Source organism: Dipodomys merriami, unplaced genomic scaffold (assembly GCF_024711535.1).
Source record: "Dipodomys merriami isolate MVZ:Mamm:240054 unplaced genomic scaffold, mDipMer1.0.p SCAF_1307, whole genome shotgun sequence".
NCBI classification, from domain to species: domain Eukaryota; kingdom Metazoa; phylum Chordata; class Mammalia; order Rodentia; family Heteromyidae; genus Dipodomys; species Dipodomys merriami.
The window spans coordinates 2,413-15,643 of record NW_027202613.1 but is presented as its reverse complement, the minus strand read 5'-3'; the positions used below and the strand labels follow the sequence as shown (position 1 = coordinate 15,643).

Here is a 13,231-nt window from a genome sequence, read left to right as displayed (position 1 = left end):
AGGGGGAAAACAATGGAGGGGGTAACAATGTTCAAGAGGAAATGGAAGTGTACTCATTACCTCACTCATGTAACTGTAACCCTCTGTATAGTATCTCTACAATAAAAAAAATTAAAAAAAAAAAAAAAAAAAAAAGAAAGAACTTGGAAGCAGCCACTCATTAGAAACACCCTAACTTGGGGGGGGTGTTCCAGGAAGATGGCGGAGGAGAAGCTGGAATCTAAGCAAGCTCTCCCATAGAAAGCAGTTTTAGAGTTCCAGTGAACAGTCTTAAGCCAGAGAATTACACCAAGTGTGCCATCACAGGACAGAGAGTTAGGCCAGAGAGGGGAAACCCAGGCAAGGAGACACTTCTGAGCTCTTGCCAGCAGCTGCCGCGGCAGCGGCAGCTGTGGAGGTGGCGGCGGGTGAGCACAGGAGCCATACCTGAGCCACAGAGAGTCTGGGATGAAGAAGCCAGACGCAGCAGGCGAGCGGATTCTACTCAACACCAGCAAGAACTGACAAGGAGTGGACATCTTCATCCTGCAGTTTGCAGACCAGAGACAACCCAGGAACCAAGACTCGGCATGAGTAGAAGCCTGACATCTTCACTCCTTCTCAGGGAGCAGAGGAGGGAAGGCCACCCCTACCCCCAGCACCAGAGATCTCCATCTTGGATACCGACAAAGCTCAGTGGAGCTGCTAGCTCCAACTCAGGCATTGGAAGAAATCTAGAGTCCTTTAGCAGGTCACAAGAACCTAACTTGAACTGCCAGACTCAGCTCCACCCAGGGAAAAGTCACACAGCTCGGGCACCAGCCCTAGGAGTGACTTTCTTCACTGGGTAATCAGAGCCAGAGGCTGCCCCTTCCTCTAGCAGCCTCAACAATCAATTGAAATTCAGTAAACAGAAACCCTGAGAATGGCTCCAGGCTGGGCTCTGTGAGTTTTTCAAAAACTAGCCCCCGGGAAAAGCTACTGTCTGTTGAAAGGCCTCAACTCTACCCAGAACCTAGCCTCATCACTGCATCCCCCTCTTTTGTGATACTCGAAGTAGATCTGCCTCCAAATGAACTAACCTGGGAGGAGGATCGCCAAATCCTGGGTAAAGCAGAGCATTTGTCTGCCTGTTCGAACAAACTGACTTAAGAAACCAACCAAGCCACAGGACCACAAGCAGACCAGAGACTCCAACAAAAGGCTGGCTACAGACACAAGGGAGATACAGGATTTTTCCCACCCCTCCCAAAAAAAATCAAAGAACTTTTCTTCTTCTTCTTCTTCTTCTTCTTCTTCTTCTTCTTCTTCTTCTTCTTCTTCTTCTTCTTCTTCTTCTTCTTCTTCTTCTTCTTCTTCTTCTTCTTCTTCTTCTTCTTCTTTAAAAAAATTTTTTTTGGTACCTTATATAAAATTTTTTTTTTCTTTTCCAAAACTTTTTTTAATCCTTAATTTTTGCCTTTTTTGAAAAAAAATTGTTTTCCAGAAATTTTTTTTCCTCTTATAATTTTTATTTTAGGGATACGTGAGTGTGCGTTTTTCTTTCTTTTTTTGTTTTCTTTCTCTCTTTTTTCTATTTTAATTATCTCTTTCTTTTTTGTTTACCTCCACTGAACTTCTCATCTTTTTTCTTCTTTTCTTATCCTTTTCACGTTCTCTTCTCTTTCGTTCTTCTTTATGTGACTTAATTCTTGTCCTGCACATCCTCAGATAAACCCTTAGTTGACTATTAGACCCTATCCCCCATTGTGTACACACTTAATCCAGAAATTTATCACTCAATTCAAAACCTCTAAGACTTAAATTCCTTAATAGCAGTACTACCTCTTTATACCTATATAATATTTTAAGCATTTTTATTTTTAGGTTTTTCACATCTCCTTTATGTCCCTCCCCTTCTCTCAATATATTCACCTTCTTCTCTAAATAGATAGTTATCGGGTCTACATAATTTTATTAATTTTTACTTTTCTATTTCTTCTGGTCTCTTTTCTTTTCTCTTTCCTTTTCTTCTTTTTTTCTCCCTCTCTATTTTCATCCTACCCTACCTATTTCCTGCTTTGAGATTAGGACTTAGTAAACTCTCTTTGAGCCTCCCCACATCAATCTATTCCTAATTTTTATCCATATCTCTCCCTAACCCTAATAATTTCTGGTCTTCCAAATTCTTCTTTGCAGTTCGTAGCCCATTAATGTATAGTTGTTTGATGTTGAATAGATGTATCTGTTGAACTAGATTGTATCTGTAGACTATTGAGTGTACAAATTCAGACTTTGGTTGATGCTTGCCTTAAGATAGTGTTCTAGCACAAAACTGGTGCTATTTTCATCTCAAATGGGCAGAGTAAGCCGGAAAAACACAAAAAAATGGCAAATCCGGGTATCTCAATAACCAATCTTGATAATCAGGGGACAGAACAGATAATGAATAATCCAGAGGACAATTTCTAAATAGCTCTACAAACACTGCTGGCAAACATGATAAAGGAAAAGATTGAAAACATAATAAAGGAAAAGATTGAAAACATAAAAAGGACTCTGTATGAGAGTGATAGGGAGACAGAGGAGGCAATCCAAAAGTTTATACAGGAATATCACAAGCATGAGGAAGCTACTCAAAAATTGATAAAGGATTTGCGTGAGCAGCTTGAGAATACTCAAAGAGAAAGGCAGGAATGGTGTGAGCAGGCTGAGAACACTCAAAGAGAACTACAGGACTCCCACGAACGGGAGGAAGCTAATCAAAGTGTAATGCAGGAATTGAGAGAGCAGGAAGAGAATACACAAAGATCACTAAAGGCATTCATGGAATCCATTAACAAAGAGCTGAAGGAAGTCAGGGAGACCACAGAGGGAATGCTGAATGGAGCCCAACAGAAGGAATGGGAGTACAAGGAAATCATAAGCAATCAACTAAGTGATTTGAGAATAAACACTGAACACCAAATTAAGGAAGTAAAGAACTTCATACAAGATCTAAAACAAAGCTTCAACAAAGAATTTGAAGCCATCAAAGCTGACCAATTAGAAGGAAAAGAGATAAAAAACAAAGTAGAAAGCTTTGACAGCAGGTTAGACCATGCAGAAGATCGAATCTCGGGGATTGAAAACAGCCTAGATATTATAGAGAAAGAACATAAAACCATCCAAGACAAGTCCAATAAATATGACAGATCTATCCAACACTTGGAAGACACCAACAGAAGGCCTAATCTAAGGATAATGGGTGTAGAGGAGCACCTAGAAACAGAAGTTAATGGTCTAGGAAATTTGTTTAACAGGATCCTAGCAGAGAACTTCCCAAACATGCAAAAAGATAGGCCTATTCAGATACAAGAAGCTTTTTGAACTCCAAATAGAATAGGACATCCCACCGTCACATTATAATCCACACAGGAACAACTCAGACCATGGAAAAGATCCTTAAAGCTGTCAAGGAGAAAACATTAATCACCTATAAAGGGAAACCAATTAGAATCACCTCAGATTTCTCAGCAGAGACAATCAAAGCAAGAAGAGCCTGGAATGATGTATGCCATGCCCTAAAAACAAACAACTATCAACCAAGAATACTGTACCCAGCTAAACTCTCCTTCATAACTGAAGGCCAAATAAAAACCTTCCATAGCAAAGAAAAATGGAAACAATACATCTCCACCAAACCAGCCCTACAAAAGATTCTTAAAGATGTCCTATACATAGAAAACCAACAAGACCACAATAAAGGCCAAGAAACTGCACCCAAACTGAGAATCCAAGAACGATAGGAAGAACCTAGTTTTTGCAGGCGCCAAGAAGGTGGATAACATGGCAGGAACCCCCAAATACCTCTCAGTCCTTTCTATCATCATTAACGGACTGAACTCTCCAATTAAACGACATAGACCAACTAATTGGATTAAAAAACAAGACCCTTCTATCTGCTACCTTCCGGAGTCACATCTTGCCCATAAAAACAAACACATTTTCAATGTTAAAGGCTGGAATAAAATCTACCAAGCAAATGGACCCCATAAACAGGCCGGAGTTGCAATCCTAATATCAGATAAAATAGACTTCAAATTAAAATTCGTGAGAAGAGATAAAGAAGGTCGCTACATACAAATTAAAGGATCTCTCCTTCAGGAGGATATTACAATTCTAATATCTATTCGACAAACAATGGAGCACCCAAATTTACCAAAGAAACACTACTTTCCCTCAAATGCCATATAGATCCAAAGACATTAATTGTTGGGGATTTTAACACACCACTCTCCCCACTAGACAGATCAACTGGGCAAAAACTCAACAGAGAAACCGCAGATCTAAACAGCTGCATAGATCAACTAGACTTAACAGACATTTACCGAACATTTCACCCAGCAGCATCAGAATACACGTTTTTCTCAGCAGCACATGGAATATTTTCCAAAATAGACCACATTTTAGGCCACAAAGCAAACCTGTCTAAATTCAGAAACATTGAAGTTATACCTTGCATTCTCTCTGACCACAAGGGAATAAAATTAGAACTCAACACCAAAAGCCACCAAAGAAAGTCCGGTATCACATGGAGGCTGAACAACACAATGCTGAACCACGAGTGGGTCATGGAAGAGATTAGAAAGGAAATTCAAATGTTCATGCTATTCAACAAAAATGAACATACAAACTACCAGCTCCTCTGGGACACAGCAAAGGCAGTACTCATAGGCAAGTTTATAGCTCTGAGCTCCTACATCAAAAATTGGAGAGATCTGAAACCAACAATTTAATGACACATCTAAACCTCCTTGAAAAAGAGCAGCAAGGTAAACTCAAATCCAGTAGACAGAAAGAAATAATTAAAATTAAATCAGAATTAAATGAATTAGAATCCACAAAAACTATAGAAAGTATCAACAAAACAAAGAGTTGGTTCTTCGAAAAACTTAACAAAATTGACAGACCCTTAGCAAATCTTATAAGAAAAAGACGAGCACACACCCAAATAAATAAACTCAGAGATGAGTATGGAAACATCACCATGAGAACAACCAAGATTCAGAACATTATAAGGGAATACTTCTCAAAACTTTATGCTAATAAGTTTGAGAACTTGACAGAAATGGACCTTTTCTCTAGCAAATATTGACATGCCAAAACTAAACCAACATGAGTTAAACCAGCTTAACAGGCCCATATGAAGCATTGAAATAGAAACAGCAATAAGAGACCTTCCAGCTAAGAAAAGTCCAGGACCAGATGGTTTTACAACGGAATTCAACAAGGCTTTCAAAGCAGAGCTCACACGAATACTCCTTCAACTCGTCAATGAAATTGAAAAAGATTTCAAAAGATCCCCAAACCAGGCAGGGACTCATCAAAGAAAGAGAACTATAGACCCATTTCTTTGATGAACATTGATGCAAAATTTCTCAACAAATTTTGTCCAATCAACTTCAATAATTCATCCAAAAAATCATACACCACGAGCAAACAGGATTCATTTCAGGGATGGAAAGCTGGTTCAATATACGCAAATCAATTAATAATATTCATCACATCAACAGCAGCAAGAACAAGAACCACATGGTTATCTCAATAGATGCAAAAAAAGCATGCGACAAGATTCAACATCCTTTTGTGATGAAGATTTTGGAAAAATTAGGAATCCAGGGAACATTCCTCAATACAATAAAGGCTGTATATGACAAACCTACAGCCAGCATTATACTCAATTGTGAAAAACTAAAGCCATTTCCTCTTAACTCAGGAACAAGACAAGGATGCCCACTCTCTCCACTTCTCTTCAATCTAGTATTAGAATGCCTAGCTACAGCAATAAGACAAGATGCAGACATGAAGGGGATTCAAATAGGGAAAGAAGAAATAAAACTCTCCCTCTTTGCAGATGACATGATCTTGTATTTAAAGAATCCCATAGACTCCACTCCCTAATTATTCAAGCTGATTCAAAACTTTGGCAAAGTAGCAGGGTATAAAATTAACCCCCCAAAATCAATGGCTTTTCTGTATGCCAACAATCAGAACAGGGTGGCTGAAATTAGGAAAACAACTCCATTTGTAATAGCCCCTCAAAAAATAAAATACCTAGGAATTAACTGAACCCAAGAAGTGAAGGACCTTTATGATGAAAACTTTAAAATCTTGAAAAAGGAAATCAAAACAGAAAATAGCAAATGTCAAAACCTTCCATGCTCCTGGATTGGAATGATCAACTTTGTGAAAATGGCAATACTTCCCATGGCTATCTACAAATTCAACGTGATACCTATCAAAATTCCAATCCAAAAATTCATATGGAACAATAAAAGACCCCGAATAGCAAAAACGCTCCTCAACGGAAAGAACACTGCTGGAGGAATATCAATACCAAATTTCAAACTCTAGTATAAAGCCATAGGAATAAAAACAGCTTGGTACTGACATAAGAACAGACTTCAGGACCAATGGAATAGAATTGAAAACCCAGAAATGAACCTACAGACCTATAGCCAACTAATCTTTGATAAGGGAGTTAAAATAATAGAATGGAATAAAGCCAGCCTCTTCAGTAAACGTTGCTGGCAAAATTGATTAACTACTTGTAGAAAACCAAATCTAGATCTTTATATATCACCCTGCACCAGAATGAACTCCAAATGGATCAAAGACGTCAGAGTCAAAACAGACACTCTGAAAACATTACAGGATGGAATTGGAGAAACCCTAGGTTTCTTGCCTCAAGCCAATATTTTCTTAATAGAGACTCGGAAATACAAGAAATTAAGAAAGGTTGGACAAATGGGATGGCATGAAGTTGCAGAGCTTCTGCATGGCAAAGGACATAGCTTGCAAGATGAATAGAAAACCCACGGATTGGGAGAAGATCTTCACTAGCCATACAACGCACAAGGGTCTCATATCTAAAATATACTTGGAACTCAAAAAATTAAATCCCCCAACAACAAATCCTCAAAGAAATAACTGCCCAATAAATAAGTGGGCTAAAGACTTAAAGAGAAACTTCTCTGAAGAGGAAAGAAGGATGGCCAATAGACACATGAAGAAATGTTCAACCTCCCTAGCCATAAAATAAATGCAAATCAAAACAACATTAAGGTACCACCCCACTCCAGTTAGAATGGCAAAAATCAAGAACTCTAACAACAACAGATGCTGGAGGGAACGTGGACAGAAGGGAACCTTGCTTCATTGTTGGTAGGAGTGTTGAACTTGTTCAACCACTTTGGAAAGCAGTATGGAGGTTCCTCAAAAGACTTCACACAGATCTTCCGTATGACCCAGCAATCCCACTTTTGGGCATTTACCCAAATGTTTACAAACAAGACCACACTAAATCTACCAGCACAACTATGTTTATTGCAGCACTATTTACCATAGCTAAGATATGGAAACGACCCAGATGCCCCTCAGTAGATGAATGGATCAAGGAAATGTGGTATATATACACAATGGAATTCTATGCCTCCATCAGAAAGGGTGAGTTTGCCCAATTTGTTAGGAAATGGAAAGGCTTGGACAAAATTATATTAAGTGAAGTAAGCCAGGCCCAAAGAAACATTGGTCCCATGGTTTTCCTTATTTGCAATATCTAGTATATGTATAAGTCAAGCGGAAAAGGTCAGATAACATGATGTTAGGAAAATGAGCCCTTCATTATGTATTTTTTTTGTTTATTTTATTTTATTTTATTTGAGAACATACTGTACAGAGGGGTTACAATTACATGGGCAGGATAATGCATATATTTCTTACCAAGCATTGCAGCCTCCTCCTTTGTTTACCTTTCACCTCCCTTCCCAGCCTCCCTCCTCCCCCCCCCTACCCAATCATACCCCTCTCCTCCCCCACACCGACATTGTAAAGCTGGTTTTGACATGACATTTTTTTTAATTTAATTTAATTTTATTTGAGAACATACTGTACAGAGGGGCTACAATTACATGGGCAGGATAATGCATACATTTCTTACCAAGCATTGCAGCCTCCTCCTTTGTTTATCCTTCACCTCCCTTCCCAGCCTCCCCCCTCCCCCCACCCAATTATACCCCCCACCCCCCCACACCGACATTGTAAAGCTGGTTTTGACATGACATTTTGTACTTGTCATTGTTGCAACAGGTCCACCTGAATCCTTAAATGACTTGTGTTTTTAAATGTGTTTTTTCTTTCATGCATTTGTTTCTAACGCATTTATAAGATTATTTTTTTGTTGCTTTATTTGTCCCTCTCCCACAGTATAACCCCTGCTTTCACTATATTTGATGTCGGTATAATTTGTGGAGGAGATGGGGAAAAACAAGTCGTTTAAGGATACAGGTGGACCCGTTGCAACAATGAGAAGTACATGTTGTCATGTCGAAAACGAACTTTACAACTTTGGTGCGAGGGGGAGGGGAGGATTGAGTTGGGGAGCCGGGGGAGGCTTGGACGAGATGTGAAGGGTAAACAAAGGAGGAGGCTGCAATTCTTGATAAGTAATGTACTCATTATCTTGCCCATATAATTGTAACCCCTCTGTATGTTCACAAAAAATAAAAATTAAAATTAAAATTAAAAGAAAGAATTAAATTTTTAGGGGCTGGAAAGGTGACTCAGTGTTAGTTCGCTTGCCTTGCATGCATGAGGCCCTGGGTTGGGTTCCTCAGCACCACATAAGAAGAAATAAAAGACGGAAGTTGCACTGTGGCTCAAGTCGTAGGGTACTAGCCTTGAGCTGGATAGCTGAGCGACAGCACCCAGGCCCACAGTTCAGGCCCCATGACCAACCAAAAAAAAAAAAAGAATGAAATGTTTAATTCCTTATTATATTAAGTCAGAACTATTGCTTACACATGAAACACATATTCCTGGATCAGAAAGGAATAAAGAAAGATCCCTACTCAATCATGCTTTGCTCACAATACCTAGAAACTTCCACTCTTTGCTCATTGTATAAAAAAGAAAAAGAAAAAAAAGAAATGTACTCATTACCTTGCTCATGTAATTGTAACCCCTCTGTATGTTATTTTCACAATAACAAAAAGAAAAAGAAAAATATATGCATGAAAAAAGAAGGATACAAACAGGAAATATGAAGACTTACCAATAGTTCATCTTTAATATTATAACTATTATTTAAATAACATTAAATGACCATACTCTTTGTCTCATGAGTTATTCTTCATAACTAAACTGAGGCAGTTTGCACAGCTTTCCATGTGCACTAGTGTTGTTTTTTTTTAATTTAATTTAATTTAATTTGTGAACATACTGTACAGAGGAGTTACAATTACCTGAGCAGGATAATGTGTACATTTCTTACCAAGCATTGCAGCCTCCTCCTTCACATCCCTTCCCAGTCTCCCCCCTCCCCCCAATCCTAATCCTTCTCCTTCCCTCCCTTCCCTCCCCCCCCCCGCACCGCCGTTGTAAAGCTCGTTTTGGACATGACAACTTGTACTTCTCATTGTTGCAACAGGTCCACCTGTATCCTTAAACAACTGGTTTTTCCCCATCTCCTCCACAAGTTATACTGACATCAAATATAGTGAAAGCAGGGGTTATACTGTGGGGGAGGGACATACAAAGCAACAAAGAGATAATCTTATAAATGCGTTAGAAACACATGCATGAAAGAAAAAAAACATTACACATCTAAGGGTTCATTTTCCTGACATGACATTATCTGACCTTTTCTGCTTGACTCATACATATACTAGATATTACAAATAAGGGAAACCATGGGACCTATGTTTCTTTGGGCCTGGCTTACTTCACTTCATATAATTTTTTCCAAGTCTTTCCATTTCCTAACAAATGGGGCAATGTCATTCTTTCTGATGGAGGCCTAGAATTCCATTGTGTATATATACCACATTTTCTTGATCCATTCATCTACTGAGGGACATTTGCATTGGTTCCATATCTTAGCTATGGTAGGGACTTACTGTGTAGCTTAGGCTGCTCTAAAGCTTACAATCCTCCTTGGTGCTGGGATTACAGGCATGTCTACCATTATTGGCTTTACTCAGTAACTCTATTTATAACATTTTCTGCAAGAAATTCATTCATGCTCATGAAGATATGTGGCTTAAAGCTGTTCACATTAGTATTCTACTGTACAAAATATAAATAATATAGCTGGACATGGTACTATGCTACCACATGGTAATGCCAGCCAATACTCAGGAACCTGACACAGGAGAATTACGAGTTGAAGAAAGCCTGGTCTACACTGCAGAACCTTGTTTCCAAAGTTAAGAAATTCTATAAATATAAATCTACTATGAAACATACAATATGTTAAATTTATATAATGGAACAAATAGATCTTTGTTAATGGAAATAAAATCTTGGCAGAAATTTTAAATACATACATATGTATATATATTTTAATTTGGAGAAATAAAATTTCAAGTGGTATTATCTGCATCTTTCAGTCTGTCACCTATCTATTTACTGACACATTGATTTCTGTTTAGTCTTCACAAAACACTGTTTTCTCACATAAGTACCAAAAAATGAAAAAGAAAAAGTACAAAAAATGCATTGTCATAAATACAAATGTAGTTTAATCCCTACCATAATAATTTGGAAAACGTGCATTAAGTTATTGACATTGAATACTGCTCAAGAAAGGGAGTCTAGGGGAATGTACATTGTGTGTATGTGTGTGTGTGTGTGTGTGTGTGTGTGTGTGTGTGTGTGTTTTCCATGAGTGAGTCCAAAGTAGACTAATTATACTTGGTTAGTCTTTTTGCTCAAAGCTGACACTCTACCACTTGAGCCACATCTCCACTTCTGGATTTTGGGCTGCTTTAACCCAAGATGCTCAGTTTTTGACCTCTAAAGTAGCTAGGTTTTCAAACATGAGCCACTGGCGGACAGTAACTACGTTAACATTTTTTGCATGTTTGGATAAATTTTAAAGTAAGACATATATGTTACATTTGAGAATGCTGGGAAATAGTAATGAATGTTTAACAGAATTTAAAGCATACAAAGCTGAGAATGGCAAGTAGCTGAGAATAGGCTGGAATAAATCAAACTTACCTATGACAGTTTTCAGTCTGTGCCCAGAAATGATTGCATTGTTGAAGTTCAAGGCCATCAGATAGCTGAGCTCCAGCTGGCTGCTATGCTCATGAGGCCAGCTAGTGCTATCCACAAGAATGTGGTGGTGTTGGATGGCAGGAGCAGCTTCAAGTTCAGAACCTGAAATATTTCAATTAATCTAGAAGGGGAAACATAACAGGACAAGGAATGTGATTAACAGTGCAGAATGCAAAAAACATCCAGTCCAAGGAAGACAGAATAACTCTTTCTATATCTGAAAAGAGTATTCTCTCACAAAGAATCTTGTGCCGACTATGGTGGTCAATGTTTGTAATCTCTGAACTTGGGAGGCTGATTTAGAAGTTAGCTTGAGACCAGCCCAAGTTTTAGGCCAACAGAAGGACACATAGTAAAATGCTATTTTAAAACAACAACAACAACAACAAAAGACCCAATGACTGGGAATGTGATTAGTGGTAGAGTGCTGGCCTCGCATGCATGACGCACTTGATTTGATTCCTCAGTATGACATAAGCAGAAAAATTGGAAGTGGTGCTGTGGCTCAATTGGTAATGTGCTAACCTTGAGCAAAAGAAACTCAGGGAGAGTGCCCAGGCCTTGATTTCAAACCCCAGGGCTGACAAAATTAAAAAAAAAAAACCAAGTGCAAAATGCTGTTTGTTGAAATAAATATGTTGAAGAATTCTTTTTACTCACTAGAAAATTGTGGTGCTGAGAATTCATCATGAACTTGGTTAGGAAAAAGTAAATTAATGATATATTGTCTGGCATTGGACAGGACATAGTGAGATCTAAAAATGATTGCTGCCTATGGTTACTTGATACAACTAATGTTACAGATACACTTGCCAGATTGTAAATTTTTAAAGATAGAATAATGGGTTTTTCTTTTTCAAAATAATTTTACTGCTGGCTGCCAGTGGCTCACACCTGTAATTCTTGCTACTAAGGAGGCTGAAAACTGAGGGTCTCTGTTCAAAGCCAGCACAAGCAGGAAAGTCTGTGAGACCCTTATCTCCAACTAAAGGTTCAGAAAATGTGAAGTGGCACTGTTGCTCAAGTGGTAGATTGCTAGCCTTGAGCTGAAGAGCTGAAGGACAATGCCTAGACCCAGAATTCAAGCCCCACAACAGACAAAAAATAATAATAGTAATAATATTAATTTTATTATTACAATTAAGGTGTTATATATAAAGGCTACCATTACAAAAGTTTGTGTATCTGCTCAAAGAAACATATATCCATATTCATTGCTAACAGCCAGGATTTGGCCATCTGCTTTCCAGCTGATCTCTGGGTGTAGAGGCAATGTGTAATACAAAGTAATACAAACCAGTTCTGACTTTAAATTATTTTTCTCTGCACATCTTAAAAATCAATGCTGACACATGAAATAAAAAATCCTTAAGTTTAAAACATTCTTCTAGACAAGTTAAAGAAATCGTGAGAACAAGTATTTTAATAATTATTTCAGAGAACTTGAACTCTGGACTTGGGTTCTGTATCTGAAATTTATTACTCGAGGCTAGTGCTGCCACTTTGAGCCACAGTGCCACTTCCAGTTTTTTTTGTGGTTAATTGAACAGAAAAGTCTCACCAACTTTCCTCTCCAACCTGGCTTTGAACTAGGCTCTAGACATCTCAGCCCTCAGAGTAGCTAGGATTATAGGCATGAATCCCTAGCACCTGGCTAGAATAATTGCTCACCTTTGACAGACGCCAGTTAGTATTCAATGCCAGTCATGTTTAACTTTGTAAAATAAAGTTAACTGAAATGCCTTACAGTAGAAATAAGGAATAAATTGTGTCTGTGGGTTACAAAGAACTTACAAAAAGCTACATATTTTCCTTGTTTTTTTATCTTCCAAAATTGTGTGGTTTCCAGAATCATACCTTATCTTTCCTTGCTGATTTCTTTATTTTATTTCATACAGGGCCACAGGTTCTTCAACTATCATTTATTTATATGAAGAGCTTGCACATATCTATTTCAGTCCAAATTCCTTGTAAGCATCTCTCATCCATATGTTCAACTGCCATAAAAAATTGTGAAGCACTAATTGTCTCTTTCCATTACTGGATATTAATGTGTAAATAAAATTTAGGAAAATAAAGAATAGCATCAATAAATATAACATGATTTTCATAGTAATGCTAAACATAAATTCAATGTTTATTATTTTCTGAGCAATTTAATAAAAACTTC

General features: G+C 38.0%; 1 long non-coding RNA gene across 1 annotated transcript in view; it reads right to left on the bottom strand.

Annotated features, from left to right (window-relative positions):
• Window positions 1-13,013, bottom strand: part of LOC138825000 (uncharacterized) — a 30,364-nt gene extending 17,351 nt beyond the window's left edge. Inside the window, exons 1-2 of the long non-coding RNA XR_011371267.1 lie at window positions 12,919-13,013; window positions 11,002-11,182 (exon numbers count right to left, since the gene is read on the bottom strand). This is a non-coding gene — a long non-coding RNA (uncharacterized lncRNA). The remainder of the gene's footprint in view (window positions 1-11,001; window positions 11,183-12,918) is intronic.
• Window positions 13,014-13,231: the final 218 nt, after the last annotated feature.